This window comes from Hemicordylus capensis, chromosome 1 (assembly GCF_027244095.1).
Source record: "Hemicordylus capensis ecotype Gifberg chromosome 1, rHemCap1.1.pri, whole genome shotgun sequence".
Taxonomy (NCBI): domain Eukaryota; kingdom Metazoa; phylum Chordata; class Lepidosauria; order Squamata; family Cordylidae; genus Hemicordylus; species Hemicordylus capensis.
Genome location: NC_069657.1, coordinates 184,062,807 through 184,071,969, shown reverse-complemented (window position 1 = coordinate 184,071,969; position 9,163 = coordinate 184,062,807). Strand labels below are relative to the sequence as shown.

The following is a 9,163-nucleotide window of genomic DNA, read 5'->3' as shown; positions in this document are numbered from 1 at the left end:
TTTAAAGGTTGCCAGAGATGGAGAATCTCTTATTCAACAGGGAGCGCATTCCAAAGCCCAGGGGCAGCAATAGAGGAGGCCCGTCACCAAATAGCCACCAGACGAGCCATGGCAACCATAAATGAAACTCTCCAGATGATCTAAATGGTCATAGGAACATAGGAAGCTGCGATATACTGAGTCAGACCATAGCTCTATCTAGCTCCATATTGTCTTAACAGACTAGCAGCGGCTTCTCCAAGGTTGCAGGCATGAATCTCTCTCAGCCCTATCTTGGAGATGCCAGGGAGGGAACTTGGAACCTTCTGCTCTTCCCAGAGCGGCAGCTCCATCCCCTGAGGGGAATATCTTACAGTGTTCACACATCACGTCTCCCATTCATATGCCACCAGGGCGGACCCTGCTTTGCTAAGGGGACAGGTCATGCTTGTGTTGGGAGGGACAGATTCCCTTTCATTGTGTGCCTCTGCAGTGTTTTTCTTTTTCAGGGCAGGGGTTCAAAATGCATTGCAAATTGCAATGTAAAACTTGTCATGTGCACTCTGAGAGTGTAGTTTGTTCCAGCCATAAGGAACAATGGGGAAACTCAAAACACCCCATTGTCCTCCATGGGTAGCTCCTAGGGACACCAAACTGGATTGTGTGGTAGGGCATGATGGTTGCTACCTACCATCCAACCCATTTAAAAAATGGGCAAGCGGATAACTTTGGGGAATTTTTATCCTTTCCCACAAATCCCATAAGATCCTTACCCTATGACCCAAGGCCTTAGAATGCACTCCCTGCAGAAACAAGAGTCTCCCCCTCTCTGACAACTTTTAAAGGGGATGTGAAGACACATTTTTTTCATCCAGGCTTTTGATTAGTTTTATAGAATCTGTTATTGTTTTAAATTGTTTTAATGTTTTAATTCTGGTTTTACTTTATGTTATTTTATTGTAAATCACCCAGAGATATGAGTTTGGGGTGATATATAAATATGCCAAATAAATAAAAAAAAACATTTTTTAATAATATCTAACACTTGCTTCCCCCAGCAAAAACAGCAACAACAAAAGAGCACTCAACTTTTATTTTGAAATCACATCAGTTCATGGCCAACAGGCATAAAAGAGGGGATGGACAGCACAGGCAGTACAGTCTTCAAGTCACATGCCCATCCCACCTCCAACAACAGATGCCGAACTACACGGACACAATCTTTTCTGTTTTAGCAATATCTCTGTGCTTTCTTGTGGGATGGACAGGTGGACATAAATGATCTAATAAATACTATTTAGACTTTAAAGATAACTTTTCCTAGTGAATTATCTTTCAGCAATGGGGATGAGCTTCATCCTGTGGAGCACAGTTCAGCTAAACCATTTGCAAACCGGCTCTACTTCAGCACCTTGCTGAAGCCTTTGCACAGTTTCAGGTCGGTCTGGTTCTGGACACACACTAGGAATTGCTTCATTTTGTACTGGCAAGGTGTATATTGTGACTGATGCATGGCAGGCTGGGCAGCTTAGGACTCCTGATATGTTATGTCATGCCTTGCCACTTCAGAACTTCCATCCCCAAATCCTCTTTTCATGGCATGGCCTAAAGTATGGCCCACAGCGGAGCCCACAGCCACACCAGCAGCGGTGGTGGCCATCTGGACCATCAGACCAGGCTGTCTGGGGAAGGAGAAATCACTGCCAAAGTCAGGGCAGGTGCTGGGACGGGTGCATGGGCAGTTGGTGGCAGGGGTGCAGCCCGCATTGGGGGTACATGGCTGGTGGGCAGTGACATCTGGGACATTTGGCTCTGTCTCCTTCTCAGCAGGGCAATGATGGTGACCCACAAGCCGCTTCTTCATCTTCTTGTACAAACACCGCCTGCTCTTCACCTCACTCTTTGCTCTCAGGCATTTTTCTTCAGGCAGGAGAAAAAGCCTAACAATTTTAGGGGGAAAGTCTAAAATTTATTTATTTATTTGACATATTTTTATACCACCAACTACCAAAGTCTCTAGGCAGTTTACAACAATAAAATAAACCAACAAATTTTAAAACAGTTAAAACATATAAAAGAGCAAATTAAAATAATTAAACCATAGGAACTGCTAAATAGCTAAAAGGCTTGGCTGAAGAGATGTTAAATAATCAACAATACCTACTCAAGTATAGTAGAAAAGAACAAAAAAGGGTTTATGCGTTTACTCCATATTTATTCTATGATGCAGTTTTATGTGCGAACAAGCACTGACCAGACTCAGAACTTCAGCAAGGTTGCTGCACCGTTTGCCTTCCGATTATGTTCCTGACTGCTCTGAAAGTTATAAAAGGCAGGCAGAACTCTCTTGGAATCTGTTACTGAGCCAGTAAAATGGATTTCAAGATGGAATTTCTTCTGGGGGTTTTCACACATACCTAAATGTGATGAAGCTTTTTGGAAATGGATCATGAACACTTGCATATTTCTTTCTCCTCTAAATTGCATCAAGACACCCTTCTTTATTTCATTTGTGTTCAGGCAGTGGCTAGAGACTGATAGGTAAAATAATTGGTAAGATAGCTTTGTGATTGATAATAATTCCTGGGAGAAAAAGTTTACTTTTTTTTTTTAAAGGAGTCCAATCAAACCTAATTCCCATTGAAGACTGTTTGTTCAAGACGAAAGCCAGTGAAGTGGTTTCCATAAGGAGGATTCTTAGAAATGCATCAGCTGCCCTGCACTGTTGTGATAATTACTGCAGCAGTGCTGTTTCAGAAAGATCATTTAGCATACCCTGCTTAGGCAGTGGCTTGCTGCGGTTTTCTGGATTCTGTTGTTGATATGCTTTGAACGGATTAGCAATCTCATAATCAGAACTATGATATTGACAGAGATGAAATTATCAATCAGAACTATGACATTGACAAAGATGAAATTATCAAATATGAACATTTTGTTAAATGAGAAGAGAATTGTTCACATAGGAGAGAAAAAAATATTCTATTGGCTATAGCTTCAGATCTCAAAAGCTGTCTGCATGAATATTTCCACTTGTATTTAATAGTGACTACTAAGAAATCACAGTGGCAATGGGAAGGAAATAAACTGTTAAAACGAGATAAAACAGAGCAAGAGGACAGAGAGGGATTAGAGAAGAGAGAAGCTTTTGGTAACACACTGACAACATCCACAACTTTCCTAATTTGCAACAGATTATATAGAATCCACTATCTGAATATGGGCTCTTACATTGCCCATTTTCCATTTAGGTTCAGAAATCACGTTCCAGATAATAGACATACAGCATAAATGCATATTAACAAATTGTTCTGAGTGCTAATACACAGCAGCATCTTAAAACAGAGGTAACAGCAGGGCAAGGATACAGCAATGGCCTTGGGAATGTTTTAAGTGTCCGGTCTTAAAGCAGGTTTTTAGTTGGATGGTGCCATGTGGCTCTAAGACTTCAAGATAATCAAGATTTAAAATCATGAAAACAAATAGAGCTAGCATAGTGTCGTGGTTAGTGTTGGACTAGGACGCGAAGACCCAAATTCGAATCCCCATTCAGCCATGAAACCCACTAGGTGACTCTGGGCCAGTCATGTATCTCTCAGAGAGTTCTCCTCCAACTAGGAGAAGAGCACAAGAATCTGCAGTGGGGAGGGACAGCCCTGTTTCATGAGCAAAACTACATACAGTTGCTAGGATCCAACTCCATGTGTATTTAATTAATATTAAAACTGTAGCTCTTGCGATCTGATTTTGACCTTGTAGCAGTTTCCATGCCTGATGGTACCATAATACAAATGACAAGGGCTCCTACTGAAGATTCAGAAGATGTTTCTGAGGGTGTAGAATGCATTGCAGCTGTTGAAAAATGTTGGCTAGAATGAGTATGTCATATCTGACAGATATGATATCCATACTAGGGCTTACATTTATTTCTGGGTAAAGTAAGATTCATAGATGAATTTCAACGCTTGAGATTCATCTGTGAAGCTTTGCAGTATTCGGGATCTCATTATGTACCCTCTTCACCTCACACATTACTGCAGGGCCTGGCCCAAAATCCTGTTGATTAGAGGAGAGGGTGGGACAAGGAAGGTGTGATGGGACGTAGATAAGAGCTGGTGAGGGAGTGTGTGAGTGTTTGTGGGTTGCCCTAGTAACCAGACACGGAAGGTTCAGGGGGGAGAGATTTAAAATAAAGGCAGTTGAGAGAGAAGAGTTAGTAGTGTGGGAGTAGGAAGAGTTTTGGGTGGAGGGTTGAGAGATTGGTTGGTGTGTTCTGAATAGGAAAGATTGTTCAGGGGTGTGTGTGTGTAGAACCTGAAGGGTGAATGGGTGGAGGCTGGAGAACCAGCAGTGTACTGGGCAGCTCCTAGTAACAGACAAGAAGGTCTAGAAGAATTCACTAAGTTTACAAACCCAGTTTTAATTACCTCTGACCCAGTTATCTCACCCCGCTGTATGTTACATTTTATCCAGATGAAAAGAAACACTCAGAACAGGGGATGTACCTAGCACAGGGGATGTACCTAGTAACTTGGTAGAGAAGCTTGTGTGCCCTGCCTTGCAGAGACCTTTATTCTAATCAGTAAATAATAAACTCATTCTTGTTTTCATTTTATACCTCAAGTTTTGTTTCATTTATATCCTGAACATACACCTATCCTGCACTCGCGATGCTATGCAGCCAAAGGTGTTGAGTACCGAGAGCAGGCTAACAAGAATTTATATGGTGGCAGCAAGGGGAAGTAAAAACAAAACAAAGCTGAATAAATTCTCAGAAGACTAAATTGTCATAGAACAAAGGGAAAAAATAAATCACCTCCCTGGAATTAAGAGGGGCATCAGGGAGAGACCTTGACAGAGAGCTACTGCACGAGTCACACATAGAGATAAGAGATATCTTTCTTTCTCAAATATCTTATAAGATTTTGAGCCTGTTCCCACAAGCAGCCAAGACCGTGCTAAGGAAGCCAAGCCCAGGCTTGGCTGCCTGTAAGAACCGCTGAGAGGCAATTGGCTCCCGCAGACTCATGTCGTGCATTGTGGGATTTCTGGCGGCCGGAACAATGCATGCCAGCCCCTGCTTTCCCTGGGGCAGCAGCAGACCATCTGGGTGCATGGCCCATGTGCCCAGATGGTTCTTGGAGATCAACTGTGGGGAAGGTGAGCTTCTGCAGTCTTCCCCGCTGCCCGCCCGCCACCCCTACCCACCCAGTCGTGAGAATGACCTCATTCTCTAAGAACACAAGAAAGGCCTTGGGCTTGATCCAATATAATACTTGACACCCTCTCCTCTTGAATGTCTTTTCAGATTGGAGTGAGCCCACATACCTGCTATAGTCTGTTTCTCACTCAGTGGTACCTGCCTAGCTAGGCCTGATCCCGATGCATATGTGCAGCTGCATGGAGATAGTCTACATGAATCAGAAGCATCCAGGCCACATGAGACTGTAACAATTCCTGTTTACAATAGTGGCATTACTTATGGACTCAAAAATCCTGGGAATCCCAGCAATTCTATGCAGATATGGATGCATGTGACCTAGGTCACCTAGGGTCTCACAGAACTACCTCCACATGTTCCTAAGAACATACAACCCAAAGGAGGCATTCTCTGCTATATTTCCTGTTTTGCCACATGAATGCTGCAATCTTATACACACTTACTAGATGGCAGTAAGTCCTACTGAATTCAATTATACTTATTTCTGAGTAAGAATGTGTAGGATTGGGCTATAAATCAGGCCATGTTGTCAAATGCACATGTTACAAACAGACATAGGGCTACCATACGGAAAAGAGGACAGGTCTCCTTTACCTCTAAGAAATACTTAGAAGAGGGAATTTCAGCAGGTGCAGCTTGTTATGCAGGGGAAAGAAAAGCTGCACCTGCTGAAATTCTATCTTCTGTGCATCAGGAAACTTGTCCTCTTTTCCATATGACAGCCATACACAGGGGCGAAACTATAATAGAGCAGGGGGAGACAGTTGTCTGGGGGCCCACTGCCTTGGGGGGGCCCAAGGTAAGTCATATGACTGTACCTCAGCCGCGCACCCACCCGGGCTTCCTTCAGTTGTATTCATTCTCCGAAACTGATGTGAGTGTTAAGACCTGGAGCTACCAGAACAGCATGTCTTTCCCTAGTACCATTAAATGACTTGCATTGTCCACAATTTACAAAACCTTTTCAAAAATAATTTAGGATGATGTTCTATTGTGGCACATAGGTGTGTGTGTGTGTGTATATGTATATGTATATGTATATGTATAACTATGCTTTTTGTTACCACTATTCAGCTTCATTTAAGATTTCTTTACTTCATGAGCTGAGCTTCAGTGAGTGGGGGCATTTTAAAATCTTGTCTCTAGGCCCACTCCAACCTTGCTATGCCCCTGGCCACACACACACACACACACACTCCTACCTCCTTTATTTCAGTTAAAATTATATATTTGATGAATGATTGAACAGTGATGAGAGAGTTCACTCAAATAGAGAGAACACAAGTGCACTTGTTCTGTTCATCTCCGGAAATTCGGCTGTTGAGCAACATGCTTGTTCCTTTCACCTTTGAAAATAAGTTCTTTATGTGCTCCCTTTTAGACAGATTTGTTAATATATATATAACAGTGATGTTTGGCTTTAATGAACCCTTGCTTTTCTTCATGAAGAATGAATTACAGTTTCAATAAATTGAGCTATTTGATGTTGATTGAAGAACATTGGAAGATGCCATTACACTTATTAAGAAAGAACGTGCGTGTGCGTGCGTGTGCGTGTGTGTGTGAGAGAGATTGTCATGATGGATTTTTAGAAAGTCAACAGCATTGTCTCCAAAGAAACCATTTGCAACTGCCAGTATGGAATTAATCAAAACCAGAATTACCATAAAGATTATCCTAATAATTTCACTCGCACCTACACACAAGACAGACAGACAGATAGACAGACATGATGTTAGGTTCAAAAATGGAAAATGAATTCAGTTAATTTTTTCTCAATACAACATTCTTCTTCCAGTTCTTTTCAGCAGAATCAATACTGGCCAATCTGACTTTCAGTACTGAGGAAAAAATGAAACCTTTTTCTTTGGACTAAAGAGTACTAGACCTAAAAGAAGACAGTTTGAGATACTCTCAGATTTGCACATCTTGTGCATTGGTCAGTCTGTAGAACTTTGTGATAAGGGGCAAATTTCTGCAATAGTATTAAGTATTGATAAGATTGCATTCATTCATTCATTCATTCATTCACTTAACATATTTCTATACTGCCCAAAACTAGCTTGGCTTAGCCAAATTTTCCGGCAGCAGAAGAGAATATAGGCCTAACTCTGATCTCTTACTGTCAGTGTTGCTGACAGGCATTTCCTAGCTCAAGATGTGGTAATACTGGTTGACAGGTAGCAATTGCTCAGGAAATATTAGGCCTGACAACACAGAGGTGATGAGGGGGGATTTTCCCATGGACACAGAAAAACAAGAAACCGCAGGTGACACATAGCTGATGTAGAGGAAAGCAGCATGTATCAGACAGCACATGAACAGGAAGGAATAACTAATGAAGGGTATACAAAATTGGGGAACTGGGGTTTAACCAATCAAGATACTTGTCAACAAGTGAGGGACAAGCTATGATGTGGTGGAATAAGGGAGAAGGGTGCAAGAACAGTAAGGTAAATGAAAAAATGGGTTTCCAGTTCTTTGAAGCAAGCCTGCATGCTCTCCTGAAACCTTCCGCTGATTTAAATAAACAATTGCTTTGTTTCTGCTGCATCCTTTCCGGTGAGTCCTTAATAAACTGTTTGTATATTTATAACAATGGGAACAGTGAGGTCTGATTATGTTCTTGGGGGTCATTAGAATAAATGGCCTGGGAGAACCCTATCTTCTGAAGCAAAGTGACTCCGCTGAGGTTGTGGCCAGGCCCTGAGGGGAAATCTACAACTTTATTTAAATAAAATTCCTCCAGATCATCACTTCACCTGTATTTGGGTAATAAAATATGTAAAAAATTGTAATGGCTAAGGGTTCTTTTGAAACCAGAGCTGATTAAATGGGACTTTCTCTTCTTCTCAATCAAAGTATCAGAATAACTGTAGATCCGGTTTTAGTACAAAGTACATCAAGTCTCTCTTAATACTGATGCCTGAGTTAGAGACAGTTGAAATAAATAATGGTTGGGTTCAGATGTAAATAATGCAGAACCATGAATTATTTTGTAAACAATGGTAGGTTTAATAATCCAAACCCACTCCACCTCACTAGCTGCAGTTTTTTGGGGGGCCCTTTAACTGAAATCTGTACCCAACATTTGAAGACTCATTGACCTAGGTTAATCATAACTGTAGTTCAGCGTTATATCCAAACCTGGATAAGCCTTGGTTTGTTTCTTTAACTGCTTGTCAACTTAGATTAACCTTAACTGTAGTTCAGTGTTATGTTCTAACCTGCCTTTCAGATAAACCTTGTCTTGTTTCTTTGACTCCTCCCTTAAAGGGCTGCCACTCACAGGACATCAGCTCAGAACAGCTTTGAAACTCTGGGCTCTAAGCAAGTCTCTTTGGTGCCAGTTCAAAACTGCGCATAATCTGCTTAGCAATTTTTTAGTTCATCTCTCCATTCTTTGCCTACTAACAAAGTTACTGGAACAAATCAACATTCCTTTGAAATTCAGAGGCTTTTAGCCCAAACCATCAAATGCAGAGATTTTTAGCCAATACAATTAATGACCTCCGCCTAACATACAAACAAATGCAGATGATCGAATACATCCTGTTGTTATTTTTACTCTAAAGCAAAACATCATAGAAGGCCCATCAGTCACGTACTCTACTGAGTTGCATCTTAAACAACTGGTGTTAAAGTGATTCTGGGTGGGAAGAGGACAATAGGTGTTAAAGTCATTCTTGGGGGAGAAACTCCAAAGGTGTTGAAGTAGTAAATCACAGCTTAAAAGCAGGGGCGTAACTACCATTAGGCAAGGGGAGACAGTTGTCTCTGGGCCTCACTGCCTCAAGCCCCCCCCCGAGGCATGTCACATGACTCCCCACCCACCCGTGTTGCACCCCCTGGATCATTTAAGCACCTAGCAACACCTTTGTAAGGGAGAGAGGAAGAGTGATGGGATTTTCCATGTAAAAAGTTGGTATTAGCAGGTATCTTCCAAGTTTCTTCTAAAAATAA

At 41.7% G+C, this 9,163-nt stretch overlaps 1 pseudogene; it reads right to left on the bottom strand.

Annotated features, from left to right (window-relative positions):
* Positions 1–1,333: 1,333 nt before the first annotated feature.
* LOC128330350 (coiled-coil-helix-coiled-coil-helix domain-containing protein 2-like) overlaps positions 1,334–9,163 on the bottom strand; it is a 42,240-nt pseudogene continuing 34,410 nt past the window's right edge.